This window comes from Hippopotamus amphibius, chromosome 1 (assembly GCF_030028045.1).
Source record: "Hippopotamus amphibius kiboko isolate mHipAmp2 chromosome 1, mHipAmp2.hap2, whole genome shotgun sequence".
Classification (NCBI taxonomy): domain Eukaryota; kingdom Metazoa; phylum Chordata; class Mammalia; order Artiodactyla; family Hippopotamidae; genus Hippopotamus; species Hippopotamus amphibius.
Window position 1 is genome coordinate 41,489,516 of NC_080186.1, and position 24,470 is coordinate 41,513,985.

Genomic DNA, 24,470 nt, shown 5'->3' on the forward strand with positions numbered 1-24,470 from the left:
ATTTTCTGATGTTAAAACATCTTTGGGTTAAATATTATTTTGGGGTTAAATATTATTGTATCACAGTTGTTTTTTTAATGCATAGTTGGATTCAGTTAGCTATTTTATTTTTTAAATGTTTATATCTATGTTAGAAAATAAAATGGGTCATCTGAGCCTAGAGAATTTGAGGAGGGACATTTTTTAATTATCATTTCTAATTCTTTAATGGTTGTTATTTTATACTTTTCTGGAGCCAATTTTGACGTTTTATATTTTTCAGGAAAAAAATTCATTTATGTTTTAAATATTCATATTTTTAATTTTTAAGATCTCTCTTATGTCTATATATTTGTTTTTTATTATGAATTGTGGGTTTTCCATTTTTTTAATTGTTATTACCAGAAATATATCTCTCTTGTTGATTTTTTCAAAGCTTTTAATTTTGTGAAACTCTCTCTCTCTCTCATTCTCACTCTTTCTCACTCTTGCCCTCTCTCTTTCTCTCCTTCAGTTATTCAGTTAGTTAGGATTAGATTTAGGTACAAGTTAAAGGAAAACCCAAAATGCCAGTGGTTTATGCAAGATAAAATATTTCTTCTTTCTTAAGTTTAAGAAGTCTTGAGATAGTAGGGTTGTTATGGTACTCTAAGCGTTAGGGATCAAACTGTATATATCTTGGAGCTCCACTTTGCATGGTTTCCATTTTGGTCCAAGAGGACTACTGCAGTTCCAACCATCAAGATTGTATTTCAGCCAGCAAGAAGGAGAAATGTCTTCTAAGGACACATTCTATAAGTTGCACATACAATTCTACTTATATCCCATTGAGCAGAATTTGCTCACAGAAACACTCCTAGCTGAAGAAATGATCTCTATCATGGGCAGTTGTGTGCCCAGATCAGGAAAGGATACGTAATTGGCAGGGCCCAGTACAAAATGAAAATGTGGGACCCCCTTCTGCAAAAATTATTAAGAATTTCAAGAAGGCAACAGGAAAGTGTTAGACTATTCCTGGGGCTCTCTGAGCATTGCACCCTGTGTGACTGCATAGGTCACAAGGCCATGAAATTGATCTATTTAATGGAGAGGAAGAGGAGCAGAAATATTGAGGGTCAACTGGAAGTCTATTCCACATTATTTAAATTAATCATTTATTCCCTTTTTCCCCCCTTTTGTGGTTCTTAGGGTTTACTCTTCCTGAATTGAGCATTTAACTAATTGCTTTATTTCCTAAAAAATATATTGTATATTTCCTTCTATGTACTTAAGTAGATATTATTATTGCCATTTTATAAAGGAAAAGAATGAGCGCTGAGAAGCTGAATAACACTGGTCAAGCTCAAAGAGTTAATAATTGGCAACATTAGGATATGAACTCAACCAGCTCGTCTCTGGATTCTATGCTTTTAACTAGTGCAATGGACTACCACTCTACATTGCATATACATTTTAATTGCACCTATCACCTGAATCATGAGTTATTTTCTTATATCTCCCTTTCCAATTGTAGGGACATATTAAATCGAAAATGTGCACAACTAAATTATATTGTTTAAGAATACACACTTGGGTGATAAAACCATAAAGAAATACATAGAAGTGATCATGTGTCTTTGGTAAATGTTGACTGTCTCCAAGAAATATGAATGTCACACACATACCCCTTTGGTGAGATGTGATTATTTCTTGGGTTAATTAATGAGGAAAACAGTAGTGATATCTTTCTGTTAGGAACAGGCAATGACTGAGAAGAGTAGAAGCTGAGGGAAAACTGGCCCAAATCAGATATATACAAAAGGTCAGAGGATAGATTGTTCTTCTTCAGAGAGAGGAGTAAAATTCCCGAAGAAGGGAATAAGATCATGGGCCTCAGAGATTTGGAGGAAATGGGGTTAAAGAAGAAAGGTTGAGGAAATTGAGAAGGGAAAGAGCTCCCAAGATGGAAATTCCCACAAAGGCCACCCTCTTTCTGAAGGGCCATGTCTGAAAAGCTTCACTTCTTCCATAAAAGAGACTGCTGAAAATGGATGGGTTTCAGTCTCTGTTTCTCCCACTCCTTGCTAAGAGCTACCTCCTTAAAGAACTTTGTATACTTTATGTGGCTCTTCATTTGGGTGAGATTAGTAGTCAAAGAAGGATCAGACCTCACCAACCCTTAGTATCTAGAGACTCCAATGGAGTTGGGACTAGAATGTGCATTATACCCATATATAAATTTATTTTTTAATTGAGATATCACAAAATGCATTTATGCCTCAGTTTTATCACTTAATTTTAATCTATGAGAATTTTCTCATATTACAAGGTATTCTTTGAAAACATTATTCCTGTTGCTGTAAAATATCCATCTTAGGGATGCAAAATAACTAATTAAACCATTCCCTTCTTGGATATTTAGGTCAATCAAGTCCTACTTTTTTTTCTGTCATAAATAATACTGTAGTGAACATCCTCGATCATCATCTCTGATCAGTTCTCTGGTTTGGATTTCTAGACACAAGGTCACTGGGTCAGAGGGGATGAACTTTTCAAGACTCTTGAAACATATTGATAAATTGTCCTCCCTAAAGACGGCATCCCTTTATGCTCTCACTGGCAGGGTGTGCATGTACCTGTCACATGACACCCTTGCCAACATTCTGGTGTAATATTTACAGGAAAAAATGTTTTACCCAATTAGCCAGGACATATGAACTGATAGAACTTAACCATCTGCTGAGAAGACACTTGAGAAGTTTGGTTTAAATGTGTAAAAGACAATTGCACTTGTCACAGATGAGGCACCTGCAGAAAAAGGGGAAAATTGCTTTCCTCACTTTAGGAGAGAAGGGTTGTGCGCTTCAGCTTTCATACCTCTTTCAGAGTGTGTGGTATGAACTAGATGTGCTGAGTTCTCTGTGATTTAATGAAAGTAGAGATGAAGATATCCAATTTTCTTCATGCTTATGCCTTAACTGTTACTTATTAATGGGATGTTTGAAAGAGACAAAGTAGGGTATGAAAATCCAGTTTATTTAACGACGTCAAGTGGCTTGGTTGTTAAAAACTTATTTAAGAAATAAAATTAAAAACTTGGAGCTAAAAGTCTCTATGATACTCATTTTGCTAGGTGCCCCAGTGTTATTACAATTGGACTTTCTGATGTGACAAATATCCAAACACACTGAGCTTGAAACTGTAGGGAATAAAACAAGGCTGTAGCTGACTGGTTCAAGGAAGTAAAGACATTTAGTTTGAACATGAGGCGGTGGAAATGTATTTTCCAGTGCTCAAAAAAATAACAAATTTTAGAATTACAGAGTTAGGTGGTAGAAACAGAGTAACAGTTTCAGAAGAGATTCACAGATTGAGGTGCCAACAAGCCTAAATTTCCAGAATTGCTGTTGGAGTACAAATCTTATGATGTGTCCAAATTAATAAGCATCTCTTCTATTAGTTTTAAGGAGAAGTGACTGATATGAGAGTTAACTATGCCCAGTAAAAATATCCCTGAAATTGTGTATGAAAGTATATATATCCGAGAACTATCTGGAAATTTATGGCTATATAATGAAACGCTGTGCCATGACGTTTTTTCATAAAATATGTGAAAAGAAAGCTGAATATGCAATTAGTGTTATAAATATGGAATTGGAATTTGAGACGTTTTATGATTCACAAACACAAGAGTTTTCGAGAATAGTTTAGCCTGATAAAAATCTAAATCTTCACTGAGTTGATCAAAATAAATTAATGACTAATATTAGGCCTAAAACGGTATATTTCTTTCCTGATTAATAAATATGATTAATTTTTCCCAAAACATTTGTATTAAAGTTGAATGCATTTTAATTACATATTTTTGAACAGCCTAAAGGTTTCACGTCCCATCATTGTAATATAGAATATGATAGGTATAGGTAACACAATAGGCACAAGTTTTGGAGTATGATAAGTCTAAGCACAAATTCTGGCTCTACCAATGCATAAAGTTCTCTCCTTGGCCTTTAATGTCCAACATCAGCTGGCTAGGCCTGCCTGTCCAATCTCACCTCCTACCCCGCTCCTCTTCACTCACCATGCTCCAGTCACACAAGCTCTTTTTTGCTCCTCAAAGACCTCAAGCTTGTTTCCCCTTCACAGCCTTCATTGTTTGCCTCTGCTGGGGCTGCTCTTCCCTCATCTCTTCATATCACTTGCTCTCTCACTTCATTCAGGTCTTTTTTCAAATGTCACCACAGAAACCCTCTCTGACCACTCAATTAAATAACCCCCACCTTCAGTCACTCATTATTACATTACCCAGCTTTTTTCCTTTACTATCTAAAATCATAAAATTTGCTTAATTATTTTCCTACTTATTTATTGACTATTTCCCCACTATAAGCTCTATGAGAGCAGGAACCTTACCTGTTTTGTGCCGTGCTGTATCATCAGCAGGTAAAACAGCTTTGGACACATAATAGATACTTAATAAATATTTTTTAATGAATGACTAAATAAGTGAATGAACAAACAAAAGTTATGATACAGGTATTTGGGGAGTACAAAGACAGTGCATCTAACCTAAACTTGCAGTTGAAATGCAGTATGATCAAAGGAGATTTCCTAGAGGAAGGTAAAATATAAGCTGAGTTTTAAAGGACATGGAAGAAGGGGAGGATCCTAGGTAAAGAAAACAGTAAGAGATGTGAGAAGCAGAAGGTAAGAGAACACAGCTTGAATATTCAGGAAACTGTAGGAAATCTGGGACGACTCAACAACAAGGTGAACAGGAAAATGGTTTCCGTGTGGTTGGAGCAATTGAGTATACTCCCTGAAGCCTTATAACTGATCCGAGCCCCAAAGGTGCTAAAAATATCCTCTTTCTAAATGCTCCCAAAGGTGATCAAAATAATCTGGACTTTCCTTCCAATAGAGTTTCCAGCAATATAAGTTAAAAGCAATATTGAATGAGACAGACTACTTCTTTAAAATTCTCTCTGTGTGATATCTTCATCTTCCTCCTACACCCACTCCCCAACTAAGATCTGGCATAGACCCAGGTCAGCTACCCTTCAGGACATCCAACAAGATCCATAATTATAAACCAGCTTAAATGGGATTAAAGACAGATTTTGTATGGTGAGTTCATCTCACATAGATGTATTTAATAATATCCAATAATTGCTGTTGTTGCTATATGTGTCTTGGTCGATACCCCACAATAAACTGGGGTTGAAAAAGATGTAGTTTCACATCTGTATATTTTCTTGCTCCTACAATAGCCAACTTAAGAGCCACGTGTCCTCTGCATTTTGAGGGAGAAAGGGTAGTGTTGCTTTGCAGCGGTAAAATGGTCCAAACCAAAAACCATATCCATACCCCAAGGAGTTTGTAATCCAAAAGCAAGAGTGGGCATGCTATGGGACACTGCAGAACAATACTCACACAATACATGCAGAAGGAGCGACACATGGCTGCCACAGCTGGAATGCATTGTAAAGGATACCCAAACCATCACTGGTCTTTGAACACTTCCCCAGTTCAAAATACAGAATACCGTCTATTATCAGCAAACTCTGAAAAGCCACATGAGATGTTTAAAGTAGGCTTGAGTAGAGGTCATATTCTTAAACTGTGCAAAACTAAAAAGTAAAGCTCTGTGACAAGAAGGAAACTACTGCCCATGCACATTACCATCCACCCTCAGTGGTAACACACTCTGTATCCTTGTCATCAAAGACAAACACAACTCATTGACTTTCCCAATAAGGTGCCACTGACCAATGATTGAGTGAATATCTTAGATAAATATCTTTTGGGGGCAAACAGGAAAAAGTTTAAGAATTAATCATTTGGCTTAAGTTCATCAACCATTAAAACCCTAGAGCTGTTACTGCTTTTCTTCCCTTTTGTTGCTAACATTTGGGGACAGTAAATAGAAAGGCAACTGGGATGTGATGAGAAAATCATTGAAACTAGATTCCGATCAGCTTTTGATTTGCAGCAAGTTACCTCATCTTTCTAAGCTCCATTTTTCCTAACTGTAAATAGGAGTAATTAATTGTATCTACTTCACTAGACTATTTAGAAATTAAATGACTTGTATATATTAAGGCATTTCCTAAACCAGAAAGCACTGCAAATGTTAGAACTTATTATGTAACATCCATTGTTTCTGTGTCCTACTAAATTCCCATGGAGGCCCTTCAAATAACCCTCTAAGCATTTTTATTTGTTATTTTTTAAAATAGATTTTACTTTTCAGAACAGTCGTAGATTTACAGAAAAACTGAGAAAATAGTATAAATATCCCATATACCCTACACGCTGTTTCCCCTATTATTAAGTTCTTATATTAGTATGGTATATTTGTTACAATTAATCAACCAATATTGATACACTATTTTTTACAAAGATGTATGAAGTTGTTTATTTACTTACTTACTTACTTATTTAGGTTGCACAGCGCAGCTTGCAGGATCTTAATTCCCTGCCGAGGGATTGAACCCACACCCTTGGCAATGAGAGTGCAAAGTCCCTAACCACTGGACAGCTAGGGAATTCCCTTCATACACTATTATTAACTAAAATCCAGAGTTTATTGAGACTCCCTTTGTTTTACCTAATGTGCATTTTCTTTTCCAAGATCCCCTGCAGGATACCAGTTTACATTTAGTTGATATGTCTCCTTAAGCTACTCCTAGCTATGACATTTTCTCAGACTTCCCCTGTTTTTGATGACCTTGAGAGTTTTGGAGAATATTACTCAGAATGATGCCCCTCTATTGCAATTTGTCTGATGTTTTTCTCTTGATTAGACAGTGGTTATGGGTTTTAGGGAAGATGATAACAGAGGCAAATTGCCATTTCCATCACATAATAGCAAAGGTATATACTTCAGCATGATTTATGACATTGATGTTGCTCTTGATCACCTGGCTGAGGTAGTGTTTGTCAGTTTTCTCCACTGTAAAGTTACTCTTTTCCCCCCTTTCTGTACTATATTCTTTGGAGGAAGTCACCATGTGCAGCCCACACTTAAGGAGTGGGAGTTATGCTTCGCCTCTCTGGTTTTGTTTTTACCAAATAAAAGCAGCATTTCCATGGGACAGAGCTTGCCCTTTTGCAATAGGGAATGTTATTTTCTAAGATATTTTCAAAAAGCTGGTATGAGTTCACTTTTTTTTTAGAAGAAAAACTGTAGTAAGAATAGTTTTCTATCCCTTGCCTTGAAAATCATAATCAGTTCCCATTTTTACTTCAAGATAATTTTTATCTTAAAGAAAAAAAAGTTTGTTAGATTTGCCTCTGAGTGCTTGAGGGGGTCTGTCCTCATCATATAGTCCTGTTTTTTCCTTCCTTCTACTTTCTTATCTGTACCTTTTTTAAAAGGAAACCTCATGCATTCATTTCTTCTTTTAGAATTTTCCACCATGCTACTTCAAATACGTTACCTGTATAATTAATTTTCTGAGATAAAAAATTAGAATTGGAGCTTCTCTCTGAGGGAATATTGCCTTTGAAGTTCAGGGAGGCATCAGAATCAAAGTGAAATCTACAATTTGCTTCCTTACAACAAATTCTGGGAAGATAAAACTAACAAGATACAAGAGGAAAAATCTGTTTCAAACTGATAATAAAGATGCAACAATGAGTAGAAATAAAGAAAACATGAGGAAATCATGAATAAAAGCTACTTGGTTTACAACAATTGCATTTCCCTAAACCTCAACAATGTGGGCAAGCCATAGTATCTCAGTTTCCTCATCTATAAAGGACATACTAGACCTACCTTATGGGTCATTATGACAATTGCATATAATGTAGGTTAGATACATGGCAAGAAAAAAGGCCTAATTAATATATAACAGGCTCTGAATTGGAGAGAAATAAGATACTATTCTGATCCTCACAGAGTTTATACTCTTAGTGGAAGAAATAGAGAGATTAATCAAGAAATAAGCAAAAGCAGTAAAATTATTAAAATAACAAATTCTACAAAGTCACTTAGAAAAAGTTAGGTTTCCCTGAGCAGGTGATGATGGAACTAAAATAAATCACTGAAAGAGCTAAAAGGAAGGTAAGTATTAACTAAATAAAACCCCAACGAAGAGCAATTAAGATAAAGGAAACAGAATATGCAAAGTTCCTGTGGGGGAGGAGAGGAGGGTGCTTTCAAGGAAGTGAAAGGAGAATGCAGGCTTGAGGGTCAGTGCAGTGGGAGAGGTGGCAGGAGTCAGAACAAGCAGGGTCTTATAAACCACCTTAAGGATTTTGGTCCTTGTGCCACAAATAATGAAAAAACATTGAAAGGTTTTGAGCAGAGCAGTGACATAATCATATTTTTTGAAAGGCTCACTCAGGCTGCTGTGGGAGTAGACTATAGGGGCAGGAAAAGACACAGGAAGTCCTGAGGAAACCAAGGCAGCAGGCTAAGCTGGGGATGAGAGAGGCACCAGAAGAGTATGTGTAGGCCCAGAGAAATTAGTAAGTGATAGAGCCAAAACTGGCAGGTCTATCTTCCTCCAAATTCTACGTTTTCTAACTTTATATGTTCTAATAAAGTACTAAATTCCTGCAATGAACAAACATAGAAAGCAGGGTGCTGTGTTATAGCCTGATGAGTTAAAGAATTTCCCCAAAGATGTGGCATATATATACAATGGAATATTACTCAGCTATAAAAAGGGATGAGATGGAGCTATATGTCATGAGGTGCATAGAACTACAGTCTGTGATACAGAGTGAAGTAAGTCAGAAAGAGAAAGACAAATATTGTATGCTAACTCACATATACGGAATCTAAAAATGGTACTGATGAACTCAGTGACAAGAACAAGGACGCAGATACAGAGAATGGACTGGAGAACTCGAGGTTTGGGAGGGTGCGGGGGGTGAAGGGGAAACTGAGACGAAGCGAGAGAGTAGCACAGACATATATATACTACCAACTGTTAAATAGATAGCCAGTGGGAAGTTGTTGTATAACAAAGGGAGTCCAACTCGAGGATGGAAGATGCCTTAGAGGACTGGGGTGGGGAGGGTGGGGGGGACTCAGTGGGGGGGCAGTCAAGGAAGGGAGGGAATACGGGGATATGTGTATAAAAACAGATGATTGAACTTGGTGTACCCCCCAAAATAAATAAATAAATAAATAAAATTAAAAAAAAAAAAAAAGGAGAGAAAAAGATGGCGGCGAAGTAGAGAGACGTGGAGTGCATCCCTCTCCACAGATGCATTGGGAATGCACGGAAGGACGCAGTCATTCCCACAGAGAACCAGCTGAACACCAGCAGACGGCCTCGGACACCAGAAAGGGCTGCGGGGAACCTGACATAGCCGGTAGGGAGGCATCTACGAGGGCTCAAAGAGGGTGAAGCGGCGGAGCTGTGGCAGACGGGAGGGAGTGAGAAACATACGGAGGGTCCGCAGCGCAGCTCAGCGTTCCCGGACCGAGACATCGATCCGCGGCTGAACGGAGGGTCCAGGAGCGGGAGCGTGGGAACCGGAGAGCTGGTTCAGGGGGAGAAACATTGTTGCCGGTAGGGTGACGGACCGAGAGGACAGGAGGGAGGAGGTCCGCGGAGAGGAGTGCCGATCCCTGAGAGCTGCCCGGCCATGATGGCGGCTGGAGGCTGCAGGCTCCCGGGCGGGGGGGAGGAGCCTCGCGCATAGCCTCTCCCTCTCTTTCGGTGCCTCTGCAACAGGCAGCGGAGAGACGCCCTGCGGGGCCACATAAGGCGCTCAGGGATAACAAGCACCCTCAGGCGCTCGGTCGGGGCTAGATTAAAACTCCCTGCAACGCCAGCAGCAGGGAGGCTGCCGAGAGAAAAAAAAAAAAAAAAAAAACCAGCATCAAAAAGAAAAAACCCCGAGAGAGGCCCAGCTCTAAGACTTTCTGTGTACGCCTGAGCCAACAGCGCCCTCTGCAACAGGCACCTCCAAGCCTGACTGAAGCAACAGTGCGCCACTGCTCTCTCACTCCCAGGAGAAGGAGCCACTATTGCACCCTCTCCCTCCCCACACACCGAGGCTTACAGACGAACAATAAAGGAACCTCTGCTGGTCACAAAAAAAAAACCCAAGGCAAGGAGAAGGACACTTACAGCTGAGACGCTAAGGAAACAGAAATAGTAGTATCAATACCTATTGAACTGGGCCATTCGGGGATCAGTTCTGGATTTTTTTTTTTTTTTCCTTTCTCTCTTTTTTTTTTTTTGATTTATTAAATACGATCTTAGCCCTAAGGGATCTACAAGTTTTACAACATAATTTTTTAAGGATATTTTTTACTCTTTTTTTTTTGCCTTTTAAAATACTTCTATATCTAGCTAAGTTTTTGGTAGTACGGACAAAATATCTTTCATACTTTCCTTTCATCCCTTTCTTTTATACACTTCTATCCCTTTCTTTTTCTTTGCATATTTCCAACCACATTACGCTCTTCTGTTCCCCTTTCTTCCAGCCATTTTAAGTGTATTTTATCTTAACATACTTATAAGCAACACTATCGGTCTGCTCAGACTCCTTGCTCTATTCTCCAGATGATGCACTGCCTTGGTATTAATATTAGGCTTTTGTCTTTATCTTAGTTCTTAGTACAGTTGTCTAATTACATTCTGAGAATCTCCATTCTCTCTGGTGGTACTCCAGCTCTTTTCTATATTTGATCCTAGCTTACAAAATCTCCCTGGATTGATGTTTGTATGTGTAGGGTGTTATTTGTTGTTTGTTTGCTTTTGCTTTTGTCTCTGATTTGTTCTGTTTCAGTTGTCAATTTCTGCTGGGTTTCTCTCTGAATATCTGATAGCACACTGGGGTTCTGTCAGGTCTTTCTAGAGCCTTATGTCCTAACGGATTCAATAATTGTGTGTCTTATACATGTATGTGTTTCCTAGACTGAATATTCGTCTAATCCAATACTTGGACATTAGTCTGAGGCTTGGACAGTCTTCTATAAACACCTCTATCACCAGGACAAGCAACCCCAAAAGCTTGGACAACCATGAGGAAACAAAGAAACACCATGCAGGCAAAGGAGCAGGAAAAAAACCCACAAGACCAAATAAATGAGGAGGAAATAGGAAAAATGCCTGAAAAAGAATTTAGAGTAATGATAGTAAAAATGATACAAAATCTCGATAACAAATTAGAGAAAGTACAAGAAACAGTTCATAAGAACTCAGAAAAACAAACAGCAATGGATAACAAAATAACTGAAATTAAAAATACTCTAGATGCTCTAACCAGCAGAATGACTGAGGCAGAAGAATGAATAAGTGAGTTGGAAGATAGAATGGGAGAAATAAACCCCACAGAGCAGGAAAAAGATAAAAAAATAAAAAGACTAGAAGACAGCCTCAGAGACCTCAGTGATAACCTTAAACGTACCAACATTCGAATTATAGGCATCCCAGAAGAAGAAGAAAACAAGAAAGGGTCTGAGAAAATATTTGAAGAGGTTCTAGTGGAAAACTTCCCCAACATGGGTAAGGAAATAATGAACCAAGTCCAAGAAGCACAGAGAGTCCCATACAGAATAAACCCAAGGAGAAATACACCAAGACACATATTAATCAAACTAACGACAATTCAACACAAAGAAAAAATATTAAAAGCAGCAAGAGAAAAGCAACAAACAACATATAAGGGAAAACCCATCAGGATAACAGCTGACCTTTCTACAGAAACTCTGCAAGCCAGAAGGGAATGTCAGGATATACTGAAAGTCCTGAAAGAGAGAAACCTACAGCCAAGAATACGCTACCCAGCAAGAATCTCATTCAGATTTGAGGGAGAAATCAAAAGCTTTACAGACAAGCAAAAGTTAAGAGAATTTAGCACCACCAAACCAGCCTTACAACAAGTGCTAAAGGAACTTCTCTAAGTAGGAAACACAAGAAAAGGAAAACACCTACAAATACAAACCCAAAACAATTAAGAAAATGGTAATTGGAACACACATGTCAATAATCACTTTAAATGTCAATGGATTAAATGCTCCAACCAAAAGACACAGACTGGCTGAATGGATACAAAAACAAGACCCTTCTATATGCTGCCTACAAGAAACCCACTTCAGACCAAGGGATACATATAGACTGAAAGTGAAGGGATGGAAAAAGATATTCCATGCCAATGGAAGTCAAAAGAAAGCTGGAGTAGCAATACTCATATCAGACAAATTAGACTTGAAAGTAAAGACTATTACAAGAGACAAGGAAGGGCACTACATAATGATCAAGGGATCCATCCAAGAAGAACATATCACAATGGTAAATATCTATGCCCCCAATATAGGAGCACCTCAATACATAAGGCAAATGCTAACAGCTATAAAAGGGGACATCGACAGTAACACAATTATAGTGGGAGACTTGAACACCCCACTTACATCAATGGACAGATCATCCAAACAGAAAATCAATAAAGACACACAAGCTTTAAATGACACATTAGACCATCTCGACTTCATTGATATTTATAGGACATTCCATCCAAAAACGACAGACTACACTTTCTTCTCAAGTGCACACGGAACATTTCCCAGGATAGATCACATCTTGGGTCACAAATCAAACCTCAGCAAATTCAAGAAAATTGAAATCATATCAAGCATCTTCTCAGACCACAACACCATGAGACTAGATATCAATTACAGGAAAAAAACTGCAAAAAATACAAACACATGGAGGCTAAACAATTCACTATTAAACAACCAAGGAATCACTAAAGAAATCAAAGAGGAAATCAAAAAGTATCTAGAAACAAATGACAACGAAAACACAACAACCCAAAACCTATGGGACGCAGCAAAAGCAGTTCTAAGAGGGAAGTTTATAGCAATACAGTCCTACCTTAAGAAACAAGAAAATGATCGAATAAACAACCTAACCTTACACCTCAAACAACTAGAGAAAGAAGAACAAAGAAACCCCAAAGTGAGCAGAAGGAAAGAAATCGTAAAGATCAGAGCAGAAATAAATGAAAAAGAAAGGAAAGAAACCATAAGAAAAATAAATAAAACTAAAAGCTGGTTCTTTGAGAAGATTAACAAAATTGATAAACCATTAGCCAGACTCATCAAGAAAAAAAGGGAGAAGATGCAAATCTACAGAATTAGAAATGAAAAAGGAGAAGTCACAACGGACACCTCAGAAATACAAAACATCATGAGAGACTACTACAAGCAACTATATGCCAATCAATTGGATAACCTGGAAGAAATGGATACATTCTTAGAAAAATACAATCTTCCAAGACTGAACCAGGAAGAAATAGAAACCATGAACAGACCAATCACAAGTACAGAAATTGAGGCAGTGATTAAAAATCTCCCAACACACAAAAGCCCAGGACCAGATGGATTCACAGGCGAATTCTATCAAACATTTCGAGAAGAGTTAACACCTATCCTTCTCAAACTCTTCCAAAATATTGCAGAAGGCGGAGCACTCCCAAACTCATTCTATGAGGCTACCATCACCCTGGTACCAAAACCAGGCAAAGATGTCACAAAAAAAGAAAACTACAGACCAATATCACTGATGAATATAGATGCAAAAATCCTCAACAAAATACTAGCTAACAGACTGCAACAGCACATTAAAAAATCATACACCACGATCAAGTGGGGTTTATCCCTGGGATGCAAGGATTCTTCAATATACGCAAATCAATCAACGTGATACATCATATCAACAAATTGAAGGATAAAAACCATATGATCATTTCAATAGATGCAGAAAAAGCTTTTGACAAAGTTCAACATCCATTTATGATAAAAGCTCTCCAGAAAATGGGCATAGAAGGAAATTACCTCAACATCATAAAAGCCATATATGACAAACCAAAAGCCAACATTGTTCTCAATGGAGAAAAACTGGAAGAATTCCCTCTAAAAACAGGAACAAGACAAGGGTGTCCACTCTCACCACTGTTATTCAACATAGTTTTGGTAGTGTTAGCCACAGCAATCAGAGAAGAAAAAGAAATTAAAGGAATCCAAATTGGAAAAGAAGAAGTAAAATTATCACTCTTTGCAGATGACATGATACTATATATAGAAAACCCTAAAGACTCTACCAGAAAACTGCTAACACTCATTGATGAATTTAGTAAAGTAGCAGGATACAAAATTAATGCACAGAAATCTCTTGCATTCCTATACACTAACAATGGAAGAGCAGAAAGAGAAATTAAGGAAACTCTCCCATTCACCATTGCAACCAAAAGAATAAAATACCTAGGAATAAACCTGCCTAAGGAGGCAAAAGATCTGTATGCAGAAAACTTTAAGACATTGATGAAAGAAATCAAAGATGACATAAACAGATGGAGGGACATACCATGTTCCTGGATTGGAAGAATCAACATCGTGAAAATGACTGTACTACCCAAAGCAATTTACAGATTTAATGCAATCCCGATCAAATTACCAATGGCATTTTTCAGAGAACTAGAGCAAGAAATCTTACGATTTGTATGGAAATGCAAAAGACCCCGAATAGCCAAAGCAATCTTGAGAAGGAAAAATGGAGTTGGTGGAATCAGGCTTCCTGACTTCAAACTATACTACAAGGCCATAGTGATCAAGACAGTATGGTACTGGCACAAAAATAGAAAGGAAGATCAATGGAACAGAATAGAGAACTCAGAAGTAAGCCCAAACACATATGGGCACCTTATCTTTGACAAAGGAGGCACGAGTATACAATGGAAAAAAGACAGCCTCTTCAATAAGTGGTGCTGGGAAAATTGGACAGCAACATGTAAAAGAATGAAATTAGAACACTTCCTAACACCATACACAAAAATAAACTCCAAATGGATTAAAGACCTACATGTAAGGCCAGACACTATCAAACTCCTAGAGGAAAACATAGGCAGAACACTCTTTGACATCCATCAAAGCAACATCCTTTTTGACCCACCTCCTAGAATCATGGAAATAAAATCAAGAATAAACGAATGGGACCTCATGAAACTTAAAACCTTTTGCACAGCAAAAGAAACCATAAACAAGACTAAAAGGCAACCCTCAGAATGGGAAAAAATAATTGCCTATGAAACAACGGACAAAGGATTAACCTCCAAAATATACAAGCAGCTCATGCAGCTTCATACCAAAAAAGCAAATAACCCAATCCACAAATGGGCAGAAGACCTAAATAGACATTTCTCCAAAGAAGACATACAGATGGCCAACAAACACATGAAAAGATGCTCCACATCACTAATCATCAGAGAAATGCAAGTCAAAGCCACAATGAGGTATCACCTCACACCAATCAGAATGGCCATCATCACAAAATCTGGAAACAACAAATGTTGGAGAGGGTGTGGAGAAAAGGGAACTCTCCTGCACTGTTGGTGGGACTGTAAGTTGGTACAGCCACTATGGAAAACAATTTGGAGGTTCCTTAAAAAACTACAAATAGAACTACCATATGATCCAGTAATCCCACTCCTGGGCATATACCCAAAGAAAACCATAATCCCAAAAGAAACTTGTACCATAATGTTTATTGCAGCACTCTTTACAATAGCCAGGACATGGAAGCAACCTAAATGCCCATCAACAAATGAATGGATAAAGAAGATGTGGCATATATATACAATGGAATATTACTCAGCTATAAAAAGGGATGAGATGGAGCTATATGTCATGAGGTGGATAGAACTACAATCTGTCATACAGAGTGAAGTAAGTCAGAAAGAGAAAGACAAATATTGTATGCTAACTCACATATACGGAATCTAAAAATGGTACTGATGAACTCAGTGACAAGAACAGGGAAGCAGATACAGAGAATGGACTGGAGAACTCGAGGTATGGGAGGGGGCGGGGGGTGAAGGGGAAACTGAGAAGAAGCGGGAGAGTAGCACAGACATATATATACTACCAAGTGTAAAATAGTCAGTGGGAAGTTGCTGTATAACAAAGGGAGTCCAACTCGAGGATGGAAGATGCCTTAGAGGACTGGGGCAGGGAGGGTGGGGGGGAATCGAGGGGGGGGGCGTCAAGGAAGGGAAGGAATATGGGGATATGTGTATAAAAACAGTTGATTGAACCTGGTGTACCCCCAAAAAAATAAAATAAAATAATTAAAAAAAAAAAAAAAGAATTTCCCCAGTATCCAGCACTTAGGTTTCCTCCCAGGAACAAAATTACATGGAGAAAGTGAAGAGCACAGGATAGCAGTGTTCACAAGAAACGGACTAAATCCATGAGTGAGGGAGAGAGACTGGGTGGTGGAAAGAGCACCAGACGTGGACATTAGATACCCAAGTTCTAGGCCTAGCTCTACTGCATACATTTTAACAAACAAACCCCTTCTCCTCTTCAGACCAACCTCATCTATAAATGAACAAGTAGAACTAGCTGATCTCTAGGGTTCCTTTCAGTGCATGTGTTTCTCTCACTATGGAAGTCACATCTATAAAGGCAGCTTAGCACAGCAGTTTAGAGTGCAGGTTCTGAAGCCATCATATTAAGAGCAAACACTTAATAAGTGCTCACCATGTGCCAGGAATTGTTCTGAGTATTATATATAAACTGCCTTAATCGTCACCCAAAATCTTGTGGGTGGTAACTACTGTTATTATCAGCTTCATTTTATAGTTGAGAAAACCTACGCACAGAGATGTAAAGTAACTTGATCAAGATCTCACAATTATTAAATGGCAGAGACAGGATTTGAATGTCATAGTCTAGCTATGATATACACATCCTTTTGAGAATGCCTGGGTTCAAATACTGGCTCTGCTGTTTTCCAGAGGTGTGAGTCCCTCTGTGCCTCAGTTTTCTCATCTATAAGATGGGAATAATAATAGTTCTTACCTAAACGTGTTTTGTGAGAACTAACTGAGGATCTATCTCTATATATTTATATATATATATAGAGAGAGAGAGAGATAGGAATTAGAAGAATAGTACCTAGAACTTAGTAAGTGCTCAGTAAATGTTAGGTGTTATTTTCACTTGGTGGCCCAAGGAAGAACGGACACATACATTTTGGGAAACACTCATTGGCAAGAATGACTCATTCAGATCCCAAGCTTTCATGGTGTTTCCAATGCAAAGAGGCAAACTTTAAACACTGTGACCCTGCAGAGGAAAGTTATTGTCTGTTCTGTGCAAAGATTTCTCCTCATGTTTATTTTTAATTTATGTCCTCATTCAACACTTGAAAATAGGAAAAAAAAACATGGTGATGGTTAATAAAATAACCTATGAACAAGAAAATATAATTCCTGTACATAGTCTAATATGATTCTAATTAGGTTTGGAATGCCTTAGTGTTGTTATAAATCAATTTATTGGGTCACAGCCAGAATTTAAAAGAAATAAAATAATAGAAGGGTATAGGACTGAATAGCACACATCACAGTGCATTGCAGGTAATAAAGTATAGTTTCAGAAGTAGTAAAATTTTTGTTTCAGTGGCGGAGAGAGAGCGAGAGAACATAAATTACATTTTTCACCTTGCACAGCTTTTAAAAAGTTTAAATAACACTGAACCAGATTATTTATTCAACAAACATTTACTATGTGTAGTTTATGCTAAGCATTCTGCCAAGAGCTGGGTTCACAATAAATAATTAACAGAGGTCCAGCTTTAAGTTCAAAGTGAAATGGGGGGAATAGACACTAAACAAAAACACACTAAACCTTATAGGGCCTGGGCCTCACTTCCTAAGAGAGGAGTGATGTTTAGGAGCGAAGGAATATTTGGAATTGCTGAAGTATCATGGAAACTACATGACTGCCGAAAGGGGTGCTTATTCTGTTGCAGTCAGTGATAGCTTGATAAATTTTCTTTGTTTTTAGATTTACCTTGACTTTTAAAAATCTAATGTTTACGCGGCCAAGGAATGAATAAACTGTGAGATATAAATCACAATTTATGTAGCTGATTTAATGTATTTTCTTTATTTTTAATGGGTTCTTTGCCTCTGGGATGTTATGGGGGGACAAAGCATGGCATGGGAGAAAAGTAGATCCCTGTCCACTCCTTCTCCTCTAGATCCTACCATTATGAGTTAAAAACAGAAGCTATTGACTTGTGGGAAATATAGTTAAAACCCCACTGTCATTAGTTTAGGAGCCCCACAGATTGTTAATGATGTTGTTTGAATTAGCACCTACTCCTGGAAGGGTCGGATGTGAGCCCATTGGCAGCCAGGCCCCTGAGTCAGTGAGAGGGATATGGGAATGGAGGGAGGGTTCTGCAGACTGTCTTGCAGGTGTTTTCTGAGAGTCCCGGAATCAGTATTTTACTTTCTGTGTATTTTGTTGCATTCACCATCTGCAAGAGGCTGGGCTACATGTTAGAGGAGATATACAAGTGAGAGACACAGCCCTTGTCCACAAAGAACTCATACAGAGAGACAAGATATTTACACAAGGGACAAAAGCCCAAAGCAGATGTGGAGCAACACAGCATGAAAACACTGACCTTGGAGTGAATCATGGTCCAACCGCTCTCTAGCTGTGTGGCTTGCGGCAAAATCATCTAACCTTTCAGTGTTTCAGTTACCTTATCTGCAAAATCAGGATGATTGTGTATTTACAAGGAGTAAAGGATAGCCATGAGTGAAGTGGGCATCATATCACTGAATGAATATTAGACGCTCAGTAACTGAGTTGACTGCAAAATCAAAGGGCCTACAAAGAAATACCAGTGAAATGCTTTGGAGCTTCAAAGGAAGAACTTCTTGGAGGTGGCATCTGAGATGAACTTACAGGATTTTTCTGTTGTTAGAAGGAGGCAATGGGGGGAAATATTCCCAGGGAGGAATGGCATAAGCAAAGGCATGGAGGTGGGAAAACCTGGGACATTCCAAATAGTAGACATCCCTTTTTTGCTGGGAATTGTAGTTACATGGACAAATAAGTCAGTCTCCAACCTCAAAAAGCTCATAGTCTAGTGGGGAGACAGACTCACAAACTGAAATTGATAAAGCAGTGTAGCACCAATTGTGATAGAGGACAGCACAGGGGCTGTAGGAGTCCAGTGGAGCCCAACTTCGACCAGCCTGGGTTAAAGCTGACCAGGTGGGAATAGCATAAGATGAAGGGGGTGGAGTGGGACTGTAGGGCGGCATGAGAAGTGCTGACCATGTGGCCCATTCTCAATAGAAAGGCCAGTCAGGAAATCACATTGGCACACAGGATAGGAACATGATGGGGATGAAAACTGGACTGGTAGCAGTGAGGGAGTAAGAGAGGTGACTGAGAGCAGGAATCAGAGAGAAAAATGGCAGAATTCTAAAACTTACAGGTGCCATGAACTAGAACTTAGTGCCATGATGATGCCTGGAGTTGATTGTGAAGCTGGTGGCTGAGATGGAGGAAAAGTGAATCATTGGAGATGAGGAGTCCAAGGATTAGTGGCAATAAGTGACTAAAAAGACTACTGTTGTCTGTTGATGACCCAGAAGGCAAAGATAGAGGGAAAGCTATGTGAAAGAGGTCAGTGAGCCACATACAAAAATTACCCAGAAAGGTGAGATTGTGTCTTGGAGGGCAGTAGATGGTTTTAGTGTTTTTAAATTTGCTAGCTACTTACTATTGGGCACCTGCTCTATGCCAGGCACTTTAGACTCATTTTAGTGTCTCCAGTTGTGTAGGTTAGCACATTGGTAGGTTTGCTGTGACAGGAAGGTCCAAAATAAGTGTCCTAAATAAGATAGAATTTCACTCCTCTGTAATGTAAAAGTCTGGGTATGTAGTCCACGGCTGCTATGACAACACACATAATCATCAAGATTCTGGGGACTTCCTGTTCTGTTGTGCTGCCAACTTGTGTCTCCACTCCCACCATGACATCTTCATCCCTATCAGCTGGAAGGAAGGGACACTGGATAGTGTGACCCAGAGTCACTAAGAGTGACCAAGATTCAAGAGAAAGGGGATTAGATTCCCCTTTTAGTGAGAGAGTAGCAAGGTCACATTGTAAAAGAGCAGGTGGGCAGGGAGATACTGTTGTAGCCACATTAGGAAAATACAATCTGCCACACATTACAATAAATGACCTTTAACAGAATGCTGCTCAGCTTAATGAACATGAGTAATCTGCAGAACAAATGGCCATGGATAAAATGGATTCCATTTACTTATTTCATTCACTTTAATCCATAGAACAACCCTGTAAAGTAGATTTAATTCACACCCTCAATTTACAGATATGGGAATTTAGGTAACCTTCCAAGATCCATGAGATGGTTAGTTGTGGAGCTGGGATTTGAACCAAAGCCTATTTGACTCCCAAGCATGTGCTCTTTCCTGGCATGACAGAGACTCTCATGACACCTGACGTCCAGAGGGAATGCAACAGAAAAGAAAGATTTGCTTTTCCTATCACTAGGACTCAATAAATATTAGTACAATCGAACTGAGTTAAATCAAACTCCTAAAGGAAAATCTTAGAAACAAAATCTGAAAGATGTATATAAAACTAAAGTTAGCTTGGAAAGAAATACGTTAACCAGCTAACGAAACAAGATCTATGTCAACACCATTTCTTCATTCACCAGTATCCATACAACAAATATTTACTTTTTAAAAGTAGTTACTGGGACTTCCCTGGTGGCTCAGTGGTTAAGAGTCTGCCTGCTAATGCAGGGTACATGGGTTCAAACCCTGGGCCGGGAAGATCCCACATGCCGTGGAGCAACTAAGCCTGTGCTTCACAACTACTAAGCCTGCGCTTTAGAGCCTGAGAACCACAACAGTTGAGTCTGAATGCCACTGCTGCTGAAGCCGGCGTGCCTGGAGCCCATGCTTTGCAACAAGAAAAGCCATCACAGTGAGAAACCTGCACACCACAGCTAAGAGTAGCACCCACTCGCCACAACTAGAGAAAGCCCATGTGCAGCAGTGAAAACCCAACACAGCCAATAAATAAATAAATAAATAAATAAATTTAAAAAAAAAAAAAAAAAAAGTAGTTACTTCCTGCTCCATTCTAAAAGGACTCAAATTAGATTAAAAATGTCAGTAAAATGAAATAATACTTAGAGATTTTAGTTATCATGTTAGCACATTGGAAATGTCCAGTAAATGGTAGCCACTGTCATTGGTGAGAGCAATGGACAGGGAGCCCAGAGAACTGGGTTCTATTCCTGGCTCTGCTTCTCATCAGCTGTGAGAACTTGGGCAGATCACTGAGTTTCCCAGGACCTGACATTTCCAGTAAAATGAAGATGATATCAATGATCTCTAAGGTTCTTTCCAGCACTAAAACCCTCATGAAGACTGAGTACTCTTTTTCTTATCATTTCGTGCATGTCATGATTGGCTGTGTTATTTTCTACTAAGAAGCAATTAATTATCTAATCTATTATGTGCAAGCTGTAACTGTTAAGGAGCAACTGAGAAGAGTTAAAATTGTTAGAGCAAAGGCTCTAATCAAGTGTTTCTGAACATATGCTCATCGGCTTACTCAAAAACAGTGCTTATTCATTGCTCCCATTAAAATGTCATGTGATGAAACATCAGAGAATGCACAAATTCTGTTATATCCATAATCAACATAACACTACAATGTAGCCTCATTCTGACAATGGAATACACCATTTACTTCACAACTATGTCTTTTTTAAAAGGCACCTCTATCAAGCTTCGATGTTCCTTCTTTCACCTTCTAACTCCTGCTTATTCTTCAAAACTCAATTCTAGAATCATTTTTTACCCCCCCGCCCCCGCCAAAGAATCTTTCCAGACCCTCCTCTCACCTAAACGCTTCTCCCCGGGGTTTGCTTTGGATGCCCCTATTCTACAGTCCCTGGTGCTTCTCTCTATTTTAGTACTTGTTATGCTGTTATATTGAACTGTCACAGTCTGTCATTTCCTCATCTACTGTCCCCTAAGGCTGAGATCTTCTTGAGGACAGAAAACAACTCTATTGCCAGTGGTTAAGTAAACGCTTAAAGATTATTTGTTTGATGAATGGGATGCTTTCATTCCCTTTCAGGAGATGTTGATGATGAAGACAACAGATGCATTTCTATCTTACATCAAATTCCCAAATCCCTCAAATATCCATACCTTCACACATGCTTATTCTTCTATGGATGTGCATAGTTAGAGTCTTTTTTGAATGTTCCCAATGCAGAGGGGAAAGAGGAAAGAGAGGCAACTTGTATTAAGTGGTTACTTTCCACACTTTTTCCACTAACATTAAAAATCACCTTCATAATAACTTATGAGGTAAGTACTATTATCTCTATTATATAGAAACTGAGGCTCAGAGGAATAAAGGAACTTGCCAAAGATCACAGGACGCCTGAATGATGGAGGTGGGATTAATCTGACACCATCTAATATCACACTGCCTCCCCAGGGAGAAGAGGGAGGTTGAGGGGATGGTAGAGGAGAAGGGGGTGGGGGTGGAAGGGTAGGGGTGGTGTTTCAGGCTATGTTTTAAAATCAATATATCCCCCAAGTTTATGCTTACTAACCCTGAATTTTAGCCCTCTACATCAAGGTTAAGCAATAAGAGCTCCCCAATCATAAGTAATACCTGTATTCCTCCCCAGTCATTATTTGGGGCTTGGAGGTTGTGCAGATGGTATTGTTAAGTTGTTCTCATTAAGAGAGAAATAGGGCGGGACAGGGGAGGAGTGTGACAAATCAAATCCTGAGGACCGACCAACCAGATAAACAAAGAAACACAGGTGCCCTTATAATTAAGGTGCACGATGGGCTTGTATTGCCTTTGTGTGAAGATTCAGGACTTCTAAAGGAAAATAACAGTGCCCTTAATACAGGAATTGCCTTTCAAAGGAAGAAAGTAAGTTTCTATGCTCTTACCAATTGTTTTATTACAGGAAGTTGGCTATCCTAGAGCCACAATATGACTTGTAATTGTAAAATTATCACAGACTCCATTTATGGTTTGTATTGAGAAGGAATATAAATTATCATTGTACTTTGGAGAAATGAACATAATTCCAAAACACTTGTTTTAGATAGTCAATACCATGATGATAAAATCAATATTTTAATATATTACCTTTAATTAAATGTGTATACATACATACACATATATGAATATATATAGTAAAATATATTTTCAATTGATGAGAAAGTTTTTTTCCCCTGTAGCAAGGTTCTTAATACAATGATGATTTACTCTTTTATGAGATTTTTTCATAAGCAGTATTACCTTAATATATTTGATTACAAAATTGAAAATGTATTATTTTTTTATCTCTATGTGGAATTTTTCAATTGTTTTAAAAGACCTCATAAATCCAGAGAATAGCTCGAATCTCTGAATATAATAAGCAAAATGCATGACAAAGTAAAGTCCCAAATATGCCAGATTCTTTTCTTTGAAGAATCCATGACTGAACTGATTTTGGGAAAGTTAAGACTGGACAAATTGGAATTTTTTTTTTGTATCTTGTTTCTGAATTTGACTTCTATTTTAGTAACATAAGCACATGTAAATGGTGCATGGGTTTCTTTTAAATGGGGACTGCTTCCTACAATGAATTCTGACACATTTTGCATTTACATAACATTTTGGCATTAAATAACAATATGTTCATATATCAATATGAGGAACACATACTAAGATCCTTATGTTAGTATAAAAAAACTTACAATTTGTAAAATGTGTACTAATTTTAAAACTATAAGTATACCATGCACTACTCTTATTGCATTCTGTCAACTCATTTAATACTCAGAACAACCCCCATGAAGTCAGTTCTAATATTACGCCCATCTTACAGGTGAGAAAACTGAGGCACAAAGAGGGTTAAGTAACTTAGCCAAGATCACAGAGCTAGTAAGAGGTAGAGCTGGGATTCAAACCAAGACAGGTTTTAGAGCCCATAATCTTACCCACCACAATATAACCAAAGTAGATTCCCTGGAGAGGTGATTTAAGCACTAAAATTGTTATAAAGAGCAGAACTTGCTACACGGGTTTTGCCTAAATTATTAAAAAATAAATAACTAGCATCAAATATATGTATGTATGCCTACCTACATACATACATATACATATGCATATCTGCCAGTATATTAAGCTAACTGCTTTAAGTGCACCCTTGCATTTAACCGTCACTACCACATTATGATGTGAATATTTATCTAACTGTGTAAACTTGGACAAGTTGTTTAACTTTCCTCAAGCCTCAATTTCCTTCTCAGGTGATGTGTGAATGAGATTGTATACAGAGTGCATAGCATAGTGTCCAGCACAAAGTAAACTCTCATTAAGGTTAGCTATCATTGTCATTGCTGTTTTTAGGCTTAAAAAAACCAAGTAACTTGTTCAAGATGACATACTTTTAAAAGGGCAGAGCTGATCTAGAAACTAGGTCTGATTAATACCGTAACTGCAGTGGTTAAGACTGTGTTCTTTGCTAAACTGCACTGAATTCTTGCCTGCCGGCCTTTCCTAGAATGTCTTGCTCATTGCTAATAATCAGAAATAGTGATTCATTAAAACAAAATTTGTTCTAATTCCAAACTAATAAATATTTACTACTGACATTTTAAA